Genomic DNA, 22,383 nt, shown 5'->3' with positions numbered 1-22,383 from the left:
GCTTTATCATCATGGTCGCCTATTTTCTGAGTACCTCCTGCCCCCAGTTCTAGAAGTTCACAGAAGTTGAATTCTATTTGTAATTCATTATAAAACAATATGCATGCAGAAAAAAAAACAGAAATCTGGGTTTGCCACAGTCTATGGAAGGAGAAAATTTTTACAATCTCCATTGTTTTCCTTTCTTTTTCTTATTCCCCAAAATTGAGAAGGTAGGAACAAATCAAAACTGATTTAAGGAAAAAAAAAAAAAAACTCTACTTTGTTTTAAAAAATAAAGAAAACAACTCTTTGGGGGAAAATGACAATTTATTATATGGCCCTGGATGACAGTTCATTACAAAGCACTGGAGAATCTTGAGTTCGAGGAAAGGAACTAAATTTTATTCAAAATTTGCTATGTACCCACAGAAATAGAGTGACATATATTTCACATTTAAGAATATTAGCATATAAGCTTAACTAACTTGCCTACATTGTCACAGGTATCAAATGGTAGGTTGAAGATTCAAACTTTTGTCTCTGATTTCAAAATTCATTTACACGTTTTCCACTACACTATACTTGAAAAAGTTTTGCCTCGGATAGTTAAAATGTGTGAAAGTCATCAAAAGCATTAGAGTATACAACAGAAAAGATCAACAAATATCTAGAGGGTAATTAAAATATATTCAGAATGTCATTTCCCAGATGGATTTTCCAAGTGACAACTCAGTTGCATACACAATAAATATTTGAGCTGTGATCTTTACTGCATTCACATGAGAAGGTAGCAGGTTGATTAAAAGGGTTCAGATTTAAAAAGTTGAATTCCAGATGTAGAGTAACCCTGGCAAAACATAGATTCTAAATCTTTCCAAAGTTCCACACAGAAAGAAAGAGGGACTGGGTAGCATAGTCATATACTGGGGTTAACATATACATTAAATCTAGGTGCAAAGCTATACATGAAAATGTCAATATACAAACAAGGACAAACCATCTCAAGCTTGCATATTAGAAATATCTGGATGGAGGTGTAGAGAAAGACGGTCCAATCTGAAAACAGCACTTGAACATTGGGAAGGACCTCCCCTGCCAATGGCAGGTTAATGAGTGTCCCTAGTAAATTCTAAAGGGACAGCAGCCGCTTACATCATGTGTACACTTGAATATGCACCGTCAGGACTTTCCCAGGTCAGAGACCCACAGGGAAGGGAAACTGACAGAAGTAGATTTCAGATTGAAGCAGAATAAGGAAAACTGAGGATTAGAAAAAGAATTAAAGTTGAGGAATGTTTTAATCAGCTTTTTTGCTGCTGTGACTAAAAGTCTAACAAGACAGTTTTATTTGGAGGTTGACAGTTTCGAAGGTCTCAGTCCTTAAATGGCTGATTCGGTTGCTTGGGACCTGTGATAAGTCAGAACATCATGGCAGAAGAGTGTGGTGGAGGAAAGGTGCTCAGAATGTGGCACTGGGAAGCAAAGAGAGAGACTTCTCCCCTCATCAAGGGCAAAATATATGTTCCAAAAGAAAGCCCCAGGGACCAACCTTTCCTGCCATACCCTACCTGCTTCTAAGTTACCACCCAGTTAATCCCTATTAGGGGATTTATGCACTGATGAGGTTCAAAGTCTTATAACCTGATCATTTCAACTCTAAGCTTTCTTGCATTGTCTCACACATGAAATTTTGGGCACACCTCATATCTAAATCATAACAGAGAGGGCCTGGATTATCAAAAGAAACTCCTGCATATTTTTAAACACTGTATTAAAAGAACAAAAGAGGAACATTTGTGAAGTTAGCCCCAGTCTCCCACTAAAAGCCAAGAAAAACTAAATTCACATTAAAAATGAAGATAAAAAATATTTAAGTAAAATCCCATACAAAGATACCTTAAGGAAAAAGAGAATGAAAGGTAGAATATTTTCCTCATGCATAAGAAAAAATGCCAGTTACTCAAAAACTGGTCAGAACTTTAATGTGTAGACTAAAAATGAGTATAAAATATTTAAGAAAATGATATGCACTCAGAAGAACAAAAAGTATCAGAAACGACACTTAATAATTAGAAATGCTAAAAGCATCAAAACAATTTATCTTAGAAATAAAGATTAAACTAAGAGGAATGCAAGAGTAAAAAGTACATCGGGATATTTAATAAACTAAACTTTTGGAAAGAGAAAGGAAAAGATAAAAAGAGTCTAAATACAGGGAAAAATATTGAAGACAGGCAAAGAAGATACAACTGACAGAAAATAAAGGAATCTGAAGAGAATTCTAGAAAGCTTTCTTGAAACTTAAAATCACAATTAATAATCCTTTTGGAATCTAGGCAAAAAGAGTGTAACTCATTAGAGCCAAACAATTATATCATCATCAGGCCTTCTTTACAAGGTTTTATTTCAGAAAAAATAAAGTAAAATAATTAGATACTCAAGAAGGGAAAATGCAAACCACTACTTTCATATTCAGAAACATTGTGCTTGAATTACTGGTTGTTTGGCTTCTTTGTTGCTATGTTTGTATGTGTTGTGGGGCTGGGGACCAAATCCAGGATTTTACCCATGCTTTCTCACCCTTTAATTATAAAAAGGACACACATCACAGGCAATAATTCAGAAAATGTGTTTCCCTGCAAGCACTTCCTAAGGAGTCTGGTATAGATGAAGTTTCAGACAATGAAAATTAGGAAGGAAACATCAACATAAGGACCCGTGGTCTACCTTATTACTTGCAGAATTAAAACAAAACACAGAGGTTAGAAATGAGGGATCATAGATTATAGCTGCATGATCTGGTGATGCAGATACAGTACAGCCATTAAAGATTATGGACAAAATGGGACAGCATACAGGAGACATGTGGACATGTATTAAGTAGTTGTAATTGGGGGCACTGCAAAAACTATTGTTATTCTACAATGTGTATGCATGTGGGATTATGCAGAGGAATAGCCATGGCACATTCTGATTTTGTTATCTCATCCCTAGAATATTAGGACTCCCAGTGGAGAAATACAGAGGTAAAATAGAAGAAATTAAGTAACAACAACTGTGTGTGTTTGTGCTGGAAACCTCAATATTAAACACAAGTTATTTTAACTCTTTCTGATTTCTGTCCTCTGAAAGATGTAGAAACAATAATCAACCCAGAAGCAATTAGCAGTTGCAATCACAAAACACCATATTCCATTAAAAGAAACAGTGCTTCTTTGAAACATGACCGATATTAAATATTTTTACTTGTTCTTTTTAGCGATATATAATAGAGTCTATTTTGACGTACTTGCACAAACAAGAAGTATAATCTTGACAATAAATATTTTTTTAGGTAAATAGTCTGAATATGTGATCCTACCAGATATCTAGGAAGTTTACAGCCTCATACAAATAGGGAAATCCAAGATGCAACAGGAATAAGAATCATAGTGGATTAAAACACACCAAATGGATCTAAAAACTGGATGGATAAAGGAAAAGGTGAGGTGCTCATTCTTCCTCTTCTGCATGAACTGCACTCCTGGGTCACCCTGAGCCCTGCCCAGAGTGGACACTCTGTGGCTATTTCTCCTTTCTTTCCTCTTCCCACATCGTTCCTAGTCTGCTTTGACATTGTATTGTCTCTGCCATGTTTTGCTGATAATTTTGTTTAACTGAATCATCTTTTAGGTATTCAAATAAACCGTGTGCCTTGAGGCCTGTTCTCAACCCCACCACGTGTCCTCCCAACCACAGCTGAATCCTGACAGCAGTGACTCGTGCCCTCGCCAGAGGCGCTGATTTCTGCCCACACCTCAAATCCCTGAGCACTTCATTACAGAACACTGCCTCTTAATCCTAGCTAAAAATAATAATGATGATTAATATTTTGTGGGGAAATAGGTAATAATTAAATTTTTAATGATGGCATGTCATTTATCATAAAAAGCATGTTCCTTTCATTGAGTAGGTACTTAATATATTTTTTGAATGATTGATTTTGTTCCGTTGACTTGATTAGCCCCTTTGGAAAGATGGATACAATCTGATTTAGAAGGTGACATCAACAGGAATGCCACATTTAGAGGAATTTTTCTGGAATGTTCCTTTCAAGTGGGATTAAGGGAGGAGAGGTATGACTCTATGAAGGAAGACTGCGGTCCACACTGAGCAGACCTGAGTCAGGCCTGGTCTTACCTTTGGTGTCAGCTAAGTATCTAACCAGGCCCAGTATTTTCCATTTATTAACTTGTTTAATCCTGGTGGTGATGTAGTGAGATGGCTAGGTCTCCCTGGTACAGATGGAGAAGCTATATCACAGACGGGGCGACTGATAAACATGGGACACGCGTTTGATGCTGGGGAGCTGGGAATCTGAACTCACTTCAGCCTGCCTCAACTCTTACCCAATGATCTCTGACAACCCTTCAGTGCCACCGCTGTAGGACCGATGGCATCTCTCCTCCAGGTGAATTTTTAGTGATGTCTTCATCTAGCGGTTTCCCTCAGGGACACACGTCTTCGGTTTACTTTATGTCCTTCATTGTGTCAGTATTTGAAAAGCTCACCCATTGCCAGAGCAGAGGACCCGGGACCAGGGCTTCACCCACAAGGACTGCCTGCCACCGTTGATGGCGGTGAGAACTTCCGGATCAAATTTGCTTTCTACCTAAAGACCTTTCTCCAGCCCTTTTCTATTTCTAGAAATCAGGCTGCTAATGGTGAACTTGACTGTAATTCTTTACACAGTTTACTTAAAGGAAATGAAACACAAACTATGCCACAGGAAGACAGAACAACAATTATATTTTAAATTAGTCACAGCCTTATCAGCGCCTGCAACTTCTTGTAGTGGAAAATAACCTAGAGGACACTGTCATGTAATATTAGTATAACAGGCTTTGAGCAAGTGACATGTTTACATTGCATGACAGAACTGTTTGAATTTCTTCATCATTTGCTGCACAGCATTTTTTTTTTTTAACTTACCTGAAATTATTCCGTCAGGTTTACCAGAAAGTCTCATACTTTTGCCTCTTCATGATAATGAAACTCTTATTTTCTGAGGTCGGGTCTTCATTACACATCTGAACTTCTACAGCTGCCTAGTTGATAGCCTTCCTTTCATTTTCTCCCTGATCCATCCAACTCATTACAGCCAGATTAAATCTGCCCAAGGTACTGCTCTAATTATGTCACCTACCCAAGGTAAAAGCATATGTATCTTCTACTTATAGAACAAAACTCAGAATTGTTACTGGGATTTTAGGCTAACTTGATCTGGCTTCAGAGGCTTTTTATTCTACTGGTCGTCTTCACACAGGATAGACTGAGGTACCCGAATCTCTACAGTGAGATCTAAATCAGTTGCTGCTACCCTCCCTTGGATTGCTACATCACCACATCTCTGCAAGCCCAAGCTCTACCTACTTCTGTGCAAACATGTTCAGTGATTCCAGCTTAGCTGCATCTATAAAACCTTCCTAAGTCTTTAAGAAAAGTACCAACTCCGTGGCCTACCACAGTGTATGGTAATGTCCTCTCCCGGTGGACTGCCTTACCTTGATATGTGCCAGCTTTGGTGTTTTGCATCTAAATTCCAATCTAGAAAACATGGGAGCTCCCATAACTACAGGAAAGAGGCACAAAGAGACCATGGACCTGAAGAAGAGCAACCGCCTGCGTTCTTAAGTGTAGCCAGGAAGACCACGCCCAGCAAATGATTTCACTGAAGTCATTGCAATCCAAAGACTTACTTGCCTTTGCCTGAGAAAACATTAAAAATAGTTGTAAAAATAATTAAAATGCTCCTTAATTTTGAAAATGAGGATACACCTGTTTAAAGGCAGTCAACAAATGAGCTACAGATTCAATAGTAACATTCAAATGTTTAGGTCCAAGACTCATGCATAAGTGTTTCTTTGGAACATAATTTCAGAAAGACAATTCCCAACTGTCTCAAGTCCTAAGGTTTTTTTTTTTTTTTTTTTTCATATAATTTTCCCCAAACTGCATAGAAAACGTATAAGAACTTTGTGAGAGAAACATAGCTGTCTCCCAAGACTTAGTACTGGTTGCTTACCAAGTAAGTTGTGTGGAACAATCCAGAAGAGAACTAATATATCCTTGGAACCCTCAGAGCATTTTTTAGAAGCAGAAGGGAAAGTAGCACTGCTGTGAAACCCAAGTACTCTGCACCTAGACCCTGACATGGCTTTAATAGCATGTTACAGAAGCTTGGTGTGGGCTTGCAGGAGCCATTGGGGGCATTTTATTAAGTGACAAAGGAAGATTCATAGATAAATCACTAAAGAGGAGCTGTGGTGAATCATGCCTTTGCTAACAAAAGGTGTGGGGAACAATATTTTTTTCTCTGCTTTGTCAACATTTAATGCCCGTTTATCTCTGTTACACTCCTCATACATAGTCACAATCACTCCATAAATTCATCACCATGGCTTGTAAAGCTTACGACAAGGTCAGAAAGCTTATGAAAAGAGTCAGTAATCTATCCAACGGAGGGCTGAGAAATGTTAATGGGGGTAACCTGGTGCCCGGGGACCCAGTTTCCATTACAAAAGTGACTGGCCATCAATCATCATCACAGCGGGCCATCCTGAAAGCTTCCAGGTTCCAGGAGCTTAAGAGTGCTCAAATAACACCACACTCATCAAGGCTGCCAGAAAGGAAAGCAGCTGCCTCTGAGGTGTTGCACTATAAACTTTGGCTGGTGGAAGTTCCCATGAAGACAGAGACCCTCGAAGAGGGAGACACAGGGCGGCACCATGACAGCCCCTGGCCTTTGCACCAGGCTGATATTTAGCAGTGGGTGCATCACAACCTTGAACCACAGCTGCCTGCTCTGTACCTCACGTGTGTTGTGAGCAGTGTCCTCCAACAGTCTTCCTTCCAGATCATTCTACAAGTTCCACAAGAACTATTGGGCATAAGGAATAAAATTTAAGGCACACTCTTAGCTTGATTCCCAAATAAAAGAGCATCAAAGTCCTTCCACATTTACTTACAGACACGTATTCTCGTCTGTAATATTTCTTAGGACTTGGATGCTTGGAAGTAGTGCATAATTGCTTCCACAATCCACTCACCTCCTGTCAGTCTTCCACTCTGGCTCCTGGTTTTCCTCAGTAACTTCTGAGGGTATCACAAGAGCTTCTCCTACTCTCTCCAGTTCTCCTTTGCTCCTAACTGTGATTATGGATTACAGAAGGCAGGGCTTGCTTAATTTGTAATGTTTGAAAAGTCCTGTTGAAGCCTGAGAAGGAAACAGGGGGAGAGAGGAAGAAGTAACAGAAAAGAATGCAACTCAAGATCAGGATGGGGTGTCGCCCACACTATTTCCCAAAATTCATCATTCATCAAGTGTCTAGAAAGTCTTTGCTGTTACGTTTCTTCTGGGCTCGTGACCTGTCTCCTTTCGCCATAACCAGTCTCTCTGAATAAGACTGACTTCTACATCTCCACTCTCCCTGTCAGTTAATTTCAGGGGTACCAGACAAGTCAATTAAAACATTATATATATATATATATTTTTTTTTTCAGTGCTGGGGATCGAACCCAGGGCCTTGTGTTTGCAAGGCAAGTACTCTACCAACTGAGCTATCTCCCCAGCCCAAAACATTATATTTTAACACCAACATAGTGTTCATGCCCAAAGACAGTACTTCTACATTGATTTGGAATATAGTTTTCATACTGCCTGATCTAAAACCTCATATTTCTTTTGCTTACTTTTCACTAAGGCCCATTCATGTATTTTCCTTAAAATCAAAATTTACAAAGAAAAATGAATTTGGATTTTCTAGTATCAGAAGACAAATGAACAGCAGGAACTCTGAAACATCTCCCCCACCTGCTTCCTAGAAGTTCAAGAGCTGAGCAGGGGTCTGATCCAGGTCACTGTGCTGCTCTGGCTAGCCAATCTCTGGGAGGGTGATTTGGGGAAAACAGAAGTGATTTTCTCTTTCCCACAGAAAATCTTTCCATGGTGTTGAGGCTGACTCTTCCCTCCCTGGCCTTGAAAATAAGCCCTACCGAGCAATATACTTCTTCCCCATTCAGCATAATTTTTGCACACCCAGTATATGCGTATCGGGATAAGATAGTAAAGTCACAAAGGGGCCACATCATTAATGGCCTTGTAGGACATCTACACGTTTTTCTCTTTATCCTGAAACACATATATCTACATAATAACCATCATAAGAGAGGCAGGAGAAAAGAGGTTTCTGAACGATACATTTTAAAGAGTGGATTTTATGTTATGCAAATTATATCTCAATAAAGCTATTATTAAAATAATTTATGAATAATACTAAAAATTGCATTTCCATGAAATGAATTTCTAAAGAAAAATAAATGCCAAAAAAAGAGAGAAAAATCTTCCAGCCATCTCTAAGCATATAAAGAATTTCAAACCAATCAACATCAGGTGTCTTATATTTGTTCATTTTCAGAAAAAGAAAATGACATAGAGTGGTTAATCCAGATAGAGTAAAAAATAAAATCGAAACATCTGTTTAATAAGTATAAAAAGAAAAATACATAAGACAGTAAAACATTCAAATGGACTGTCAACATTTTTTTCAACCACCTCCAACTGCTGAAAATCTGGCGAGGACCCATTTTAGAAAAATATTGGTAATATATGACAGACTACAACTGATCTTGACGACCCTTGAAAATGTATCATAATCTAAACTTGTTTAGCAGCTGAGGCACCATCCGCACCATGCCCGTGAATCATTAACTGACATGCTGTAATAAATTACACAATTAAACAGCTTCCCTCAATGTATTTTTGCTAAAAATGGACCCCAGTGATGATGTGTAAAGATGCCCCAGGATTGATTTTGGGTATTTGTCCTCATGATGTGCACAGGCCTAAAATTGCCCACAGCCCTGATGGCCAGGAAAAGAGGAGGGGCCCACTCCTCTATCTTCACCGAGGACGACAAACAGGGACACATCCACAGCTTTACGGCTTTCTTACCTTCTCCTTTCAACGCAGCCTGGCATCCTGCACTGTAACCGGCAGGACACGAACAACAGCATCGGACACTTCAAGCTGCCCCGCCTTGGACCTGACATGGCCGTGGCTAGATTTAAACTTGGCCAATATGGATGTCACCTCAGCTGCACTGCCGTTCCTGCCTGCCCTGTCCTCTCATCTTCTCCTCAGTGATGGAGTGGGGGGGAGTGGGCTAGCCTTAGCATCCTGGCGTGGAGAAAGAGCTCCCCGGCCTTGGGGCCAGCCTCAGGTCCCCGCTGCCCACCCCGCATCCCGAGCATCAGCCTTAGCCTCTTCTGATGACTTCTCCACCTGTCCTGATCTGCTCTCTCTCTCGGCACAAAGGATTTGCTCTCGGGAGAGCCCTGTCCTTCCCCTCACAACACACACTGACCTGGTCCAGCTCGGTTGGCTCTCCCTGCATGGCTGGTCCTCGAATAATTTGCTCCACACTACAGCACCAGGGCTGTGGAGTCCACAACCCCTGCCAGGGGCTTCCCACGCTCCTTCTCGCTTACAACAACCACGCCCCGAAAAGCCTGCAGCACCCGACCGCTCACCTCTATTCTTATTTCTCTTGTTCTGTGTGCCTGTGTTTCTCTTGTGTGTCTTGTTACTCACAAATTCTAATTTTAATTCTTTGTCTTGCCCCGCATCTGTGCGCAAAGGACCCAGAAAGCGGAGACTTTTTGTAAACATTCCCATCTTGCAGAAACCCAGAGAGGCTCTGCCGAGAGGCGCTGTCAGGGGACCCTCTGCCTGGGCCTGGCGCCTGCCTTTCCCTCCGCTGCAGCGACCACAGATGGTGTGAACGGGACTTACAGGGAGCCATCTCCTCCCAGAGAGCCTCTTGGGAATTGCTCTTCTGACTTATTTCAGATTTTTTCAGCCCTGTCTGAGCAGGTACAACAGAGCAGAGCTCTCAGCACCAAAAGGGGAAAGAACGACAGATAAGAGGACTTACAGTACCCCATGGTTTCACATAAAAGTGGGGTGCAGTCCCTGACCGAGGATACCTCTTTACTGCAGTTGTTATTACTGTCCTCCTAGTTTGTATTGCCTTATTGTCCTCCGCCACCTCCTCCACAGTAACGCAAGTGTCGGGAATTTCCCAGAGACGGACTATGGATGTCATGGCTCCCCACAATCACAAGAGGAGGAAGCACGGGGGTCTCCAGTCTACCCTTTGCTCCATGAGAACTCAGAAGGAGAGGCAGGACCTTAAGCCCCATGTGGACAAGGAAAAAACAACCCTGTTAGAGACAAAAGTTAAAATAGTAACGCTTGACTTACCTAAAGGTGACATTTTGAACCTAGATAAAATAGGGGAAAAAAAATTATATGTGGAGAAGAAAATAAAACAATTGTAGAGGCTATGAATTTGTTCACAAGGTAAATTAAAGTTCACCCCAGACAAGGGGATTTGAGGTTACACAGCATAATATCTCTTGCCTCCTAATGTAATTTGCTAAAGGTTACAGAGAACAGTGACAAAGAGGACTTCCTATTTAGCTTAGTAACCTCAGCCTCCAACACCACAATTGGAATATAATGGGTATTTATTAAAAGTCTGTTGCTTAGGCTTTTATTGAAATGAATTGCAACTTAGCTGATAGAAACTGACAAATTACGAATAAACATTTAAAAAGAACACAAAAATCATTAACAGTAGATATTTAATCCAAAGACTATTAATCTTGAGGAAAACAGATTTTCATGGATGATAACCACCTATCACAAAACTGTACAATAATTTATGTCTAAAATAATAATTCTGAGTCATGAAGAAAAAAATCACAATCAGATCAAAACTCTAAAAAGAACTGAGACATTTTCAAAAAATTGTGGTTTGTTTTTTTTATGTATACAAGGTTGAAAATAAAAGAGATTTAACTTCTTAAAAGGCCTAGTTTGATTTCTGGAAATTTTATTTATGTGAAATTGTCCTTTATCTGAAATTCTGTTGGGTTTAATTATCTGAAGGGTAATTTTTTAAGACAGCCACATTCATAAGAATCCTGATCACAATACTTTCCAAGGTAGAATGGACTGATTGTGTATCCCCCAAACCTGGGTTGAACTCCTAGCCCCCAGCTTGATGGGAGTAAAAGGAGAGACTCTGTGGAGGTAATCAGGTCTCAAGGATGTGACCCTCATGAATGATATTAGTGCCTTTCTGAAAGATACCCCAGAAAGCTGTCTTTCCCCCTCTCCAGAAGGTTACCATGAAAAAGGCATGCACCAAACTCAACCACACACATCTTGATTCTGAAATTCCAGCATCCAGAACTGTGGGAAATAAGTGTCTATGGTTTATAAGCCACGCAGTCTATGCTGCCTTGTAAAAGGTCTGAGCTTGACCCTTTACATGGTATTTGTATATCAATTTAGATATATTCTGTAAGGAATATATCATCCTGTGTTTCTAAGGAAGCAAAATTCCAGTAGTTATAGGTGCAGAAAAGAGAATGTTCCTACATTGTAACCATGCTTGAGAAAATAGAGCTGAACCACTCTAATGCAAAAAGGTAAGCAAATTTCAAGGTAAGTTTTGCTTTTAATAGACTGGAAAGCCAGTTCTAATATTAAATACAAAACACATATAATCACCTAAGAATTATCTAAAAAATGTTCTTAAATTTGGTAAATTGATCAGCAGAATCAAACCAATTGGAACTCAACTGTGATCAACAGGAATACACACCAAGTGACAGAAAGAAAAAGCCTGGGAATGATTACAATTTAGTTTTACTTTCATACTAATTACTTTAATAAATGTTTGGTTTTATAATGAGCTGTGTTCTGCATGGGACATGCATCTAAAACAGTCAACAAGGCAGGCATGGCCATGAAACACATAAAGATATCAAAGCCCTCTCTGCTCTAAAGACATTACTTACATAAGTGCTTGCAACCCAAAGTGGAAGGGATAGCCCACAGAAGGTTTTGAAGTTTCTCAACAAGTCACCATTGACTAGAACCAGAATCCAAACAACAGGAAATAATGGGTCCCACAGATGAATCCACGGACAACACCCTAGTCATCTTCTCAGGCTCCTTTAATCTGTTAATATTGTTCCTTCTTCCTCCACAACCCTCTCCCTTATTTATGCCTGAAAAAATTAACCAAAGCTTCAAGACTTAAATCAACTGTCACTTTTTCTCTGAATATTTCACTGCAATTTCTTAATCTGGAATTAATCACATCATAATATACCTCCCTGTAACTTTTCATACATGCCTCTCTTAAAGCACTTAAATTGAAGTTATTGGGCATTAGTCTGTGTCCCATATAAATTCCTGGATGTTAGAGATAGTGTCTTATTCATTTCCACACCAGCAACTTGCAGAACTACTCCCCGGTTACAAAAGATTCTGAGTAATATTGAACCAATTTATGATGCAGTATCCAGAACCAGTAGGGCAGAGGGTCTACTCCACTAAGGCAGTGCAGGCTTCTCTCCCAGCCGTGCTCCTCAAAAGGCTGCTTAGCACCAGTGTCTGCCAGAGGAGAGAACAGTCCCACTGGAGAGGCACCTGTGACAGGCACCCAAAGGGCAAACAAAGCAAGGCCCTGTGCACCTTGATGTGCTCATTGAAAGGAGGAAAGCCACAGAAAACCTAGATGTGTTGTGGCTGTGATTCTGAAGGCAAGGAGCAGCTGCTGCTCACTATCTAAGGAGGTGACAGAGAAGCCCTCAGCCTTTGGAATTAAGACATTGCAGGGAACAATAGCAGGAAAGAGACTCTGCTTGAGAAAAGGAGCTTTGACCCAAGGCCCATGGTACCAAATTTCAGTGAAAGAAACACTACAATTCTAGTCATGTTGGGGTCTTTAGCCCCCTTGTTCTTCTCGACCAGCGACAAGGGAAGGGAGCACTCCTCAACAAGGTCAGACAGGGAAAGGTAGGGCCGACTGACCACCCGCACCCAGACCTCCGGGCGGAGGTTGAGCTGATCAGTTCGCGGAACTGTTGTTAACCAATCCCTGACAGTGGTCCAATTTATCGTCATTAACTTTTGAAATCGCCTTTGAGGCCTTGATCTTGCTCATCGGCCAGGAAGTAAGGAGTCAGCCTGAGTTAGTTAATGTGTCATTAGTCCCAACAAAGTCAATTTAAAGAAAAATTTGGAAACTATATCAAAAGCTCATTTTGTCCTTTATAAAAGGTTAAGAACAGCTGATTTACTTCTCAAAATCCCATTTTTCCCTAAAATGTCAATTTTCATAGGTAGTATTTGTGATGACAGTTAATTAATGTATGTGAATGTTCTAGACTTGTGTGCATACTAGCAATGCTATGGACTTTGTTGGATCTGAAGAATTTGGAAAGAACAAGAATCCTTTTTTAAAATACCACTGTATAGAGACTTGTTGAATGGATGAGCCAGAAACCTGGATAGGAACTCAGATGGTTCCAGAGTCTAAGGACCCAGTTCCTCCCATCCATATCCTGGGACACTGGCATCTCATCTCAAAGTCAGGAGACACTATCACAGAATAAAAGACCAAGCTGGAGCAATCTGGAAGATGACTTGGCCCCAATTAACTGATCCTGAGTTTTTATTTTAAATGTTATATAATGGAAGCAGTATTTACTCAGAGCTTTGCATTTTCTGCAATGAACTGTGTTCGGCACTATACAGCAATGAGACTTCCCAACCCTGTGTCTTTCTTCTTCTGCTGCTGCTGGAAATCCTCCTGAAATACATCCAGTCCCTGTTCTGCCTCAGCAGACATCATCCAGAAAATATAATTGAATCTTTCTATGATGAGTGAACATCTTGCACTGCCTTGGGGGGATCATTTGGAGTTTCCAGGATCATGGAGCAGTATTGTAGTTGTAAATATAAAGAACAAAGAAGATTGGTCTGTGTCTATTTGACCTCAGGAAATACTTGGAAACATTCATTTGAAAAAAAGTCCTTCCTTCAGGCTTATTGTGTGTGTGTGTGTGTGTGTGTGTGTGTGTGTATGAATTTCCATTGTACTAAAATTAAGCATATAAGAAACTCAGTCCTAGCTAATTGAGGTTTTATTGGATTCCTATTAATGAGGTCATAATGTACCTTATTTTGAAGTAGTAACTTTGATGTAGAAATGTGGGCCATGGTCTTCAAATGTACCCCAAGATTCAATATCACAGGGAGATATCTCATGTAAACATTTTCTATTAACTATTATGAGGCTGGAAGCCTATAATTACTACAGAGTTCTGATGAGTATCTTCCTGAACTGTATTGACAAATGCTTATGTCTTTCATAAAAGGCAGGCATCTTTTTCTGGTTCTCCTGAAAATCTTTGATTCAGAATATGAAACTGCCAAGTTATGCTTCATTTAGCTCAGCCTACTGTCTACGATGTGTGACTTGATAATTGGAAAGCCCTTGATCTTTAATGATTGCTCTAAAGCCTTCGTGTGCTTCACATAGCTCCTCTGAGCCACATGGCAGTCTAGAAAGCATTAAATATAAGCAGCAGGGCTATTTTAATAGAAATGCTTTGCTACAGTGGTTTTGTAATGGGAACACATTTTTACTTTAAAAACAAGACAGTTCAATAGGATTTCATTGGCCTCAAAAGAATCCAGCATGTACCATGCCTTATTTGGGAGTGATGAGTTCTAGGTGCTACAATTAGTAAATAAAAGTCTAGAGCATTTGCCACCATGTAGATAGCCTTCCACTAACCATCCATCCATCCAGCCAGCCATCCATCCATCCATGCATTGCTATAGGGAAAGAATCTAGATGGGCAGGTTTAGAGACCTGATTAACTTTAAGCTCTGTTCCTTTCATCACTCCCTTATGAAACATTTAGTTTGCTGGTGTTATGCACTTGATTATTGAACACAAACTTATTTGCTTGATTAAGTGACATTCTGTGGGTATGAAAGTCTTAATACAGGAGCATCTAGCTTGCCTGAACATAACTCACTCAAATACAAATAAAGTTCTGATCTCAACCATCAATTCACCTACACATAATGTAGGTGCTAGCTCTGCATCATGCTGGCATTAGGAAGGTGTCTCTGTACTGTCCTTAGAATTGCACTGAATATGATTCTGCTTTCCACCTCAATGATGCCTCCAAGGGAGAATGCATTTAACTCACATTCCTGGAATAATGGCTATTTTATTGGAAACTTGATTTCTCCCAAGGTAGACCTGGCCTAAATTTTTCCCCAGTAGGCTCCAAGGAGCTTACACCAGAGGCAGATTATGTCCGCACGTACACATTCTCCTTCACCCGGTGTTAGGCACTAGAATGATGTCCCAGTTAGAGAGGTGGAAATCTGTCCCACTTTTCAATCACTTCTTTATGACTCGGCACATTAGCATACCCAAGTGAGCCTGAAAGATCTGTTATATCATACATTGCCCCCAAAACCCCTTCCCTCCCTCCTGAGAGGGATGTCATGGTGGGTGACTTCCCACATTCCCAGAGCAATCAAAAGTAATTAGTAGCTCTTTTGTGCTGTTGAAATTCTTGATTTTCCTACAACTCCCCACCTCATAAAATAAGTACCATGGAGAAAGTGGCATTCTTTACAGGTTTTAGGCCACTAGCTATTCTAAGAATACAGAACATTGTATGAAAAAACTTTTGTTGTCCATCCACAGTAGGTGGAGGAGGCTCGCATTTCAGAGACCAGGTTAAGGTTTTTGGGGCAGGAAAGGACATCCTTCCTCTGTTAGCACTTACTCTTCCAGACCCTGAGCTGGCAAAGAGATTTTTCTGAGGAACCCCCAAAACTCACAGAGAAATGAAGGGGGATTCATGCCTAATGTCAAAGGCACAATGCAAACTTGGTCTGCAGGAGAGTCTAGGGCATGGGTTCTCACAGTGTGGCCTTCAGCTGACAGCATCAGACCACCCCCAAAACCTGGGCATTCCCTAGACCTATGGTGTAATTTCACTCAGGTTGCCGAAACAAAAACGCCTTGGACTGGATGGCTTATACACAACAGGAATTTATTCCTCATAGTTTCGGAGGCTGGGAGGTGCAGGACCAAAGAGCCAGCTTATTAGATGACTGGTTTGCACATGGCTTCTTCTCTTTGTGTCCTCATATGGGGGAAGAGGAGACGGGAAACCTCTTAGTCTCTTTAATGAAGTACTAACCTCCTTCTCCAAGGTCTGTGCCCTCATCACCTCCCAAAGGCCAACCTCCTCATGTCATCACCTCAAAGGTTGAAACGCCAACCAATGAATTTGGGGGGAGGACAAACCTCATACAGTGCATCTATGGTATGAGAAATGCTGTAGTTGGCGCCTGCTAATCTGTGTTCATCCTGGTTATTCTGAAGCACCATAGTTACCTAACCGAGGCCTTCATGAGAACATTTTGCACCATTATATAGGAAAGTTGCTCTTATAGGTTTTGGAATAACTCTCCGGACACCTGAAGGGGGAGGATTCTAAGAACTTTCCTCTTACAGGTGAGTTGTTTTAAGACTCTTACCTTGAAGAGGAGGGTTCAGGCACCAGAAATTAACTTCAATTCTTGCAAACATTGGAGTCACTAACTTAAATTTTAGAAATGTGTTCTTTTACATAAAGTAGATTAGGATACACCCACTTAAAGTGAAATGTAACATATCATTTTACACTCTTGTTAACCATAACTATACACTATTTCTCCCGGTAGAGAAAGAAAGATGGTGAATCACATGAAAGATGAGTATTTCTCTTTGAAATGGCTTTACTAAGAATTCCACTCTGTCAAGGGATCCAGAAATGACTTCAGTATCACTTAATCCAGTCAAGAATTCTCTTCAGTGAGAATGTGCTGGTTTAGTCCAAACCCAGCACAGTACTAAGAATTTCCTTGATATTTTAGAACTTCCTGTTCCTACTTGAATTCATTTACCTGATGGAAAGCCCTCTTCCTATTTGACACAAAATACCCCTAAATAGTTATCACATCCAAATACTGTGATGCTTTAGGGAAAAGACCCTATAACTATTAAATTTATAAATTTCTTAAAAGTTAAAATTTAGATCCTAGGGATTAGATCTTGAGTAGAAAGTCTGAAAACTTTTGCCTGCAGTTTTGGTGAACAATAATTCTTACTCCAAAACTTAAGTCTGTACTCAACCTCTGGGAAAAAAATTTACCTTTCACATATTTCTAGGCAAGGACACATCTAATCCTTCATCAGTTTCTGTCAAAATAAAGACAGACATTTTCTTACAGGGAAAAAATGGCTTTACTGAACTTTTAATATCATGCATGTTCTCTTTTCCTCCCACTAGTACACCAGTTGGTAGGTATCAGGAAGCTCTAACAACACACCAGGACCCTTACTTGAATAGACAGATCCAAGTGAGTATCTCCTGAGCAGCGAGAGAAACAGCCTGCTCAATGACCTATCACACATTAGAGACTGAGTAAGGAGGTCCAGTGATTGGGTGAGGGGTACGACCCTTACCCCAGGTAATAGGTGTCCCTGCCTGGGCACCGATTCCTTCAAAGGGCCCTGCTCTGCTCCTTCTGTTGTGCCCACACCTGGCTCTGAGCTAGCAATCCAGGGAGTCCCATTTGTGACCGTGCTCCATGTTGCTTGGGCTCCATAGATCTCTGATCAAACAGCCCCAACTTGGCCCTTAAGCCAGGTGCAGACCTCTTCTTCAGGACTTTCCTTTTAGAGTAGACTGTGTCATCCATAAATATGTCATATTTTTGTTTAACCAAGAACATTGAGGAATGGCAGCAATTTGAATGGAGTTGGGCATGCAGACTGAGGTGCCTGTGCAGAAAAGCCTGAGGCTTCTGCCTGGGTCAGAACAGAGCTTCAGGGGGAAGAGATGGTGGCTGTCTAAGAGCAGAGGTCAATGTTCCCTCACTTCGGTGTTCTAGCATACAACTCCATATATGCTGGGGATTTCACATTGAATCTGTCCTCCAACATACTGTGTCAAGATAGAGGGATGGAATACACTTTAACATTTTGTTAGCCTAATTTATAGCTCTTGACTATTTAAGCATGCTATATGAGTTTCCATTCATGCTTTTACCATATCCCCCACTTTCCTCCTCAAATAGTAAAAGCAGGTCCAAGAATTTCTACTGTCTGGCTCCAGTTGTGTGGGCAAGGATCATTTATTTTCCTTACTTATTTTTCTGAATCAACAAGTATGTGATAAACAAAAATTGGTATACTTACATACCATCTGTTATACTTTTCTATTAACATTAATAATTTTCTGTAATTTCATGATGGGAAAGTTTACTAGCAGGCAGAGTGTCTCTGGGGTAAAAAGAATATGTACTTTCCTATGTTGTTTTTCTAATATAATCTGATTTAAGATACAGAGGAAGTCCAGCTCCCCAAGTATATGAGTGCAATAGCATGTCAGCTCATATTGCAATATGGAACATCCCAAGAATGGATGGAGGAGGATTTCCCTACCCTACACTGGGTTAAGTTACTGTTCTGTGTTCTCATAGCTGCTTCCGCCTCTCTGCCTTTCAGCATTCTTCACGTCACAATGGTTTGTACTATTCTTTTCTCTGCAGTCTACTTTGTGTTTCTTGTAATCTATGCCTTGTTTGAGGCAATCCTGACAAAATAGAAGGTGCTCGGTAAAAATTAGTTGAAACATACTAAATAAGTTGAATTAATTGCAGTTTGTTATTGAGGTTGATGGTTTTACTCTTTTGATAAAAACTACCTCTACTGCCCCTCCCCTTTCTCAAAATGGGAAGTTGAAGGTTTTGGAATTGAGTGCACTGGGGTGTTTGAGGTAGCTACTCTGATTTGAAGTGTAGTGGGAATAAAAACTGTGCTCTGTTGCTGAATGTAAATTGTTCACTAGTTCTTATGATTCTTTTATTCCTCTGCCTCCTTCATTTACCAGAAGGCATTTTTAAAGTACTTTTATTTTTCAAAACATGGGCTTATATATATGTGCAACAGATATGCTAAAATGAGATTTAGGAGCAGTGCTGAGAATGTCTACACTGGAGTAGAGTAGGTACCATCATAAAGGGAATACAAATTGGAACCAAAGCAAAAGATACTGCACCACACTCATTCAATTTCTATTTCATGACCAGATATTAGAGGGGACAAAAAATGCTCTAACCTTCCTCCCTGAAGGGGAAGAGCTTCTTACGTTCACACCTTTGTTTAAATTCCAGAACCAAGGCAGACTTCCCTTGTATTTTGCCCAAACATTGTCCACGGAGAAAAGCAATCTGGGTACAATATGACATTTCTTCTAGGGGTCAAGGTGCTTTAGAAAACATAAAATAACAGAGGTGAGTGTTTTTCATGACAACGTCTAGAGTCTTGGGTTACAAGCTGTCAGAGATGTTTAGCATGCATCCCACATAACACTCACATGTGCAGATCAGGAAGCCAGAGCAGAGTCTTGAAATTTGTGATATGAGCTGCTACAAGGACAGAAGGCACACTGAATGATAATTGCAAGGCCTTCATCTAACCTGCTTGTGGGATTCTGATGTATCCAGAAGGCACAGGGATTTCAATAAGCTCTGGGAGGTGATGGTACATTAATATATTTTTCAACTGAAAAAGAAATATAATTCGAGATAGGGGATTTCACAGCATTGCCATTTAGAAGTGATTGCTTTATTCATGCCTATCTAAAAATAGCCTTCAGATAGTTCACACTATTAGCCTCTCTTCAGGGTTAAATCTTGCAGACATGCATTTCAAGTATGTCAAATTGCTTTCCCATATGGCATCCCTGTTATGGGATGGAGATCCTGAGAAGGTAGCAATCCACCTGTCAGCCCAGAAAGCAGTTGATACAAACAAAGGATGATCATATTCTATGGCCACTTGACTGATCCTCCCACTTAAGGCAAAGGATGTTGAAAGGCAAGAGCAGAAAGACAGAGTCCACCTGGGCTGAGAGGTGACCGTACATGTTAGGATGCTCCTGTTTCTATCGGACCATCCCCTTTTAATTCCTTCTCCAGAAATACACCAGAGCATTAAAGTCTCAATCCTACAAAAGGATGCCAGGTTAATCCCCTGTTAAAGTTGAGTCATAGCTAAATTCCCAGGTAAACCAGACCATGTGTGGACTCTGTGCACACAGTTAAGGACTGACTTGCATTACCCAAAATACATAGATTGAAATGGTAACCCCTAATGTTAACTAAGGTCCAACAGGACTCGTCTATTTAAAAGACGTGAAAGAGCTATCAGTAGCATATTGACAGAAAAAAGGGGCTTGTGAGAACAAAGAGAAAAGACAGTCGTGAGTAAGCCAAGGAGAGAAGCCTCAGGAGAAACTAAATCTGCTACAACCTTGACATCACTTGCCTTGTTGAGTCTGATCTATAGATGAAGACCTGCAAGCTTGCAGGTGGAACCCAAGACTGGCCAGATGTGCTCAGTGCACCAGACTTCTTCCTCTACTGCTAATGACTGCTAATGACCCACACACCCTGGTGATGTGACTGTGTCCTTATCATGTCTGTCCATGTGGGTCAGGCAGTCTTTACATAATAATAGCTGTTATTGGTTAGATTTTTTTTTTCTCTTTGCACCAGAATATTTTCAGAGTTTTATATGAGTTATTTCAGTACATCCTTCTAATCACTCCACAAGGTAAGTGTTTGACAATTGTGAAAACGAAGGCATAAAAAAGCAACTTGCCAGGCGCAAAGAGCTAAGAAGTTACCTGATCCTCAGAAATCTCTTTTCAAACTCTGAACCTGGTGTGGAAAGGTCTCACTCCAGGGTCTATATCTTGATTCTAATTCTCACTTTTTACTTTTTGAGGTAGTCATTTATGTCATAGAGAAATAGAAGTAAATTTTGGAATCAAAAGGCTTAATTTTGAGTAGTAATTCAAAATGCTCGTTAAATCTTTGGAGAAACACTTAACTTCAGTCACCTCATCTTTATCAGGGAAAGGGCTATTCCCTGGTTACCTATCTGGAGAAGGTGACCGTGAGGATTGTTTCCTTTGACATAATGTTGGAAACATCTTGTGAACATGAAGTAAAAACAAATCTGAATTGTTATTCAAAAGTATTGTGCTTAAGTCAAAGGAACACAAAATTTGAAATGTTAAGAACAGATTCCGGATTTTTACTCCTTTCAGAACTTTCTGATTCCTCATCTGCAAGGTGGAAATTGTAGAGGATGGGTTTTCTGAAGATGTTGCCTTTATTGCAGTTGTATCTCTATCCCCTCAATCTAACCTAATGCTATCCCTGGAATAAATGATCTATCATGTCTGTTGCATAAAATGATAAAAGGTATTTAAACCCCATCAACATTGCAAATATTTTTTTAATTATTTTTTATTTTTACAGACTGCATTTTGATTCATTGTACACAAATGGGATACATCTTTTGCTTCTATAATTGTGCATGATGTAGATTCATACCATTCATGTAATCATACATATATATAGGGTAATGATGTCTGTCTCATTCCACAATTGTAAGTCTTAAACGATGCATATTTTAACATAGAAAACACAAGGAATGTTATAAATATTATTTGAAGTTTGAGGGATGGTAAAATAACATCTAAAACAAGGTAATCACTTTGGAATAACTCTGACCTGTAAAAGAGAGCAGAAATAAAATTGATTTATAAGACATATATCTATGGTATTATTAATTTATTCATATTTTGAATGAGAGCAAGATTTCTACTTCTACTTTTTGATTCCTAGAAATAATACTCTATAAATCATGCTTCAGGATGCCAAGCAAATGTGTATGATTGCCTTGAGAAAATGTTGAAACATTTCATAAATGGTCCAGAGCCAACTATCTTGAATGTAAGCCTGCAGTTGATTCTGTGAAATCAAGACTATTTTTTTATTAACATGTGTGGTATTTAATAAGGTCTCTACCAATGTGCTGGCCATCTACTGCTGGGTGCCAAACTGTACATTATAATGAGTGTCTGAAAACAACTGCTTTAATTTATGTTGGTATAGGAATTTAGGGAGAGCTGGCCAAGAAGTTGGTCTCAGATCTACAGGGTGCCATTTGGGGAATCTGGGGCTGGAGGATCCACTGCTCAGGTGGGTCCTTAACTCACACCTCTAGCCTCTCTGTGTTCCTTGGTCTATCTCACCTGAAGTCCCTTCTCCAAAGCCTCTCCCTGTGACTCAGACAGTTCACAATATGGTGGTTTCTGCGTGTTCTGTGTAGATGACAGTAGGTTTCCAGGGAGAAGAAAGCAGAGGCTCCCAAGCCAGTCAGACTTCCTCCAGGACCAGCAGAGCATCGCCTCTTTCATAATCTCTTAGTGTAAAGAGTCATAGGTCCCACCCAGATCACAGTGGGTAAAGAAACAGACTAGCCCCCGACAGGCACATGGCAAGTCCACGTGGCGGAGCCATGTCTGGGATGGGAGTTACTGTGGAGGCCGTCTTTGGAA

Source organism: Sciurus carolinensis, chromosome 15 (assembly GCF_902686445.1).
Source record: "Sciurus carolinensis chromosome 15, mSciCar1.2, whole genome shotgun sequence".
In the NCBI taxonomy this organism is placed as follows: Eukaryota; Metazoa; Chordata; class Mammalia; order Rodentia; family Sciuridae; genus Sciurus; species Sciurus carolinensis.
The sequence above is the reverse complement of the archived record's forward strand: the minus strand, read 5'-3'. Positions refer to the sequence as shown.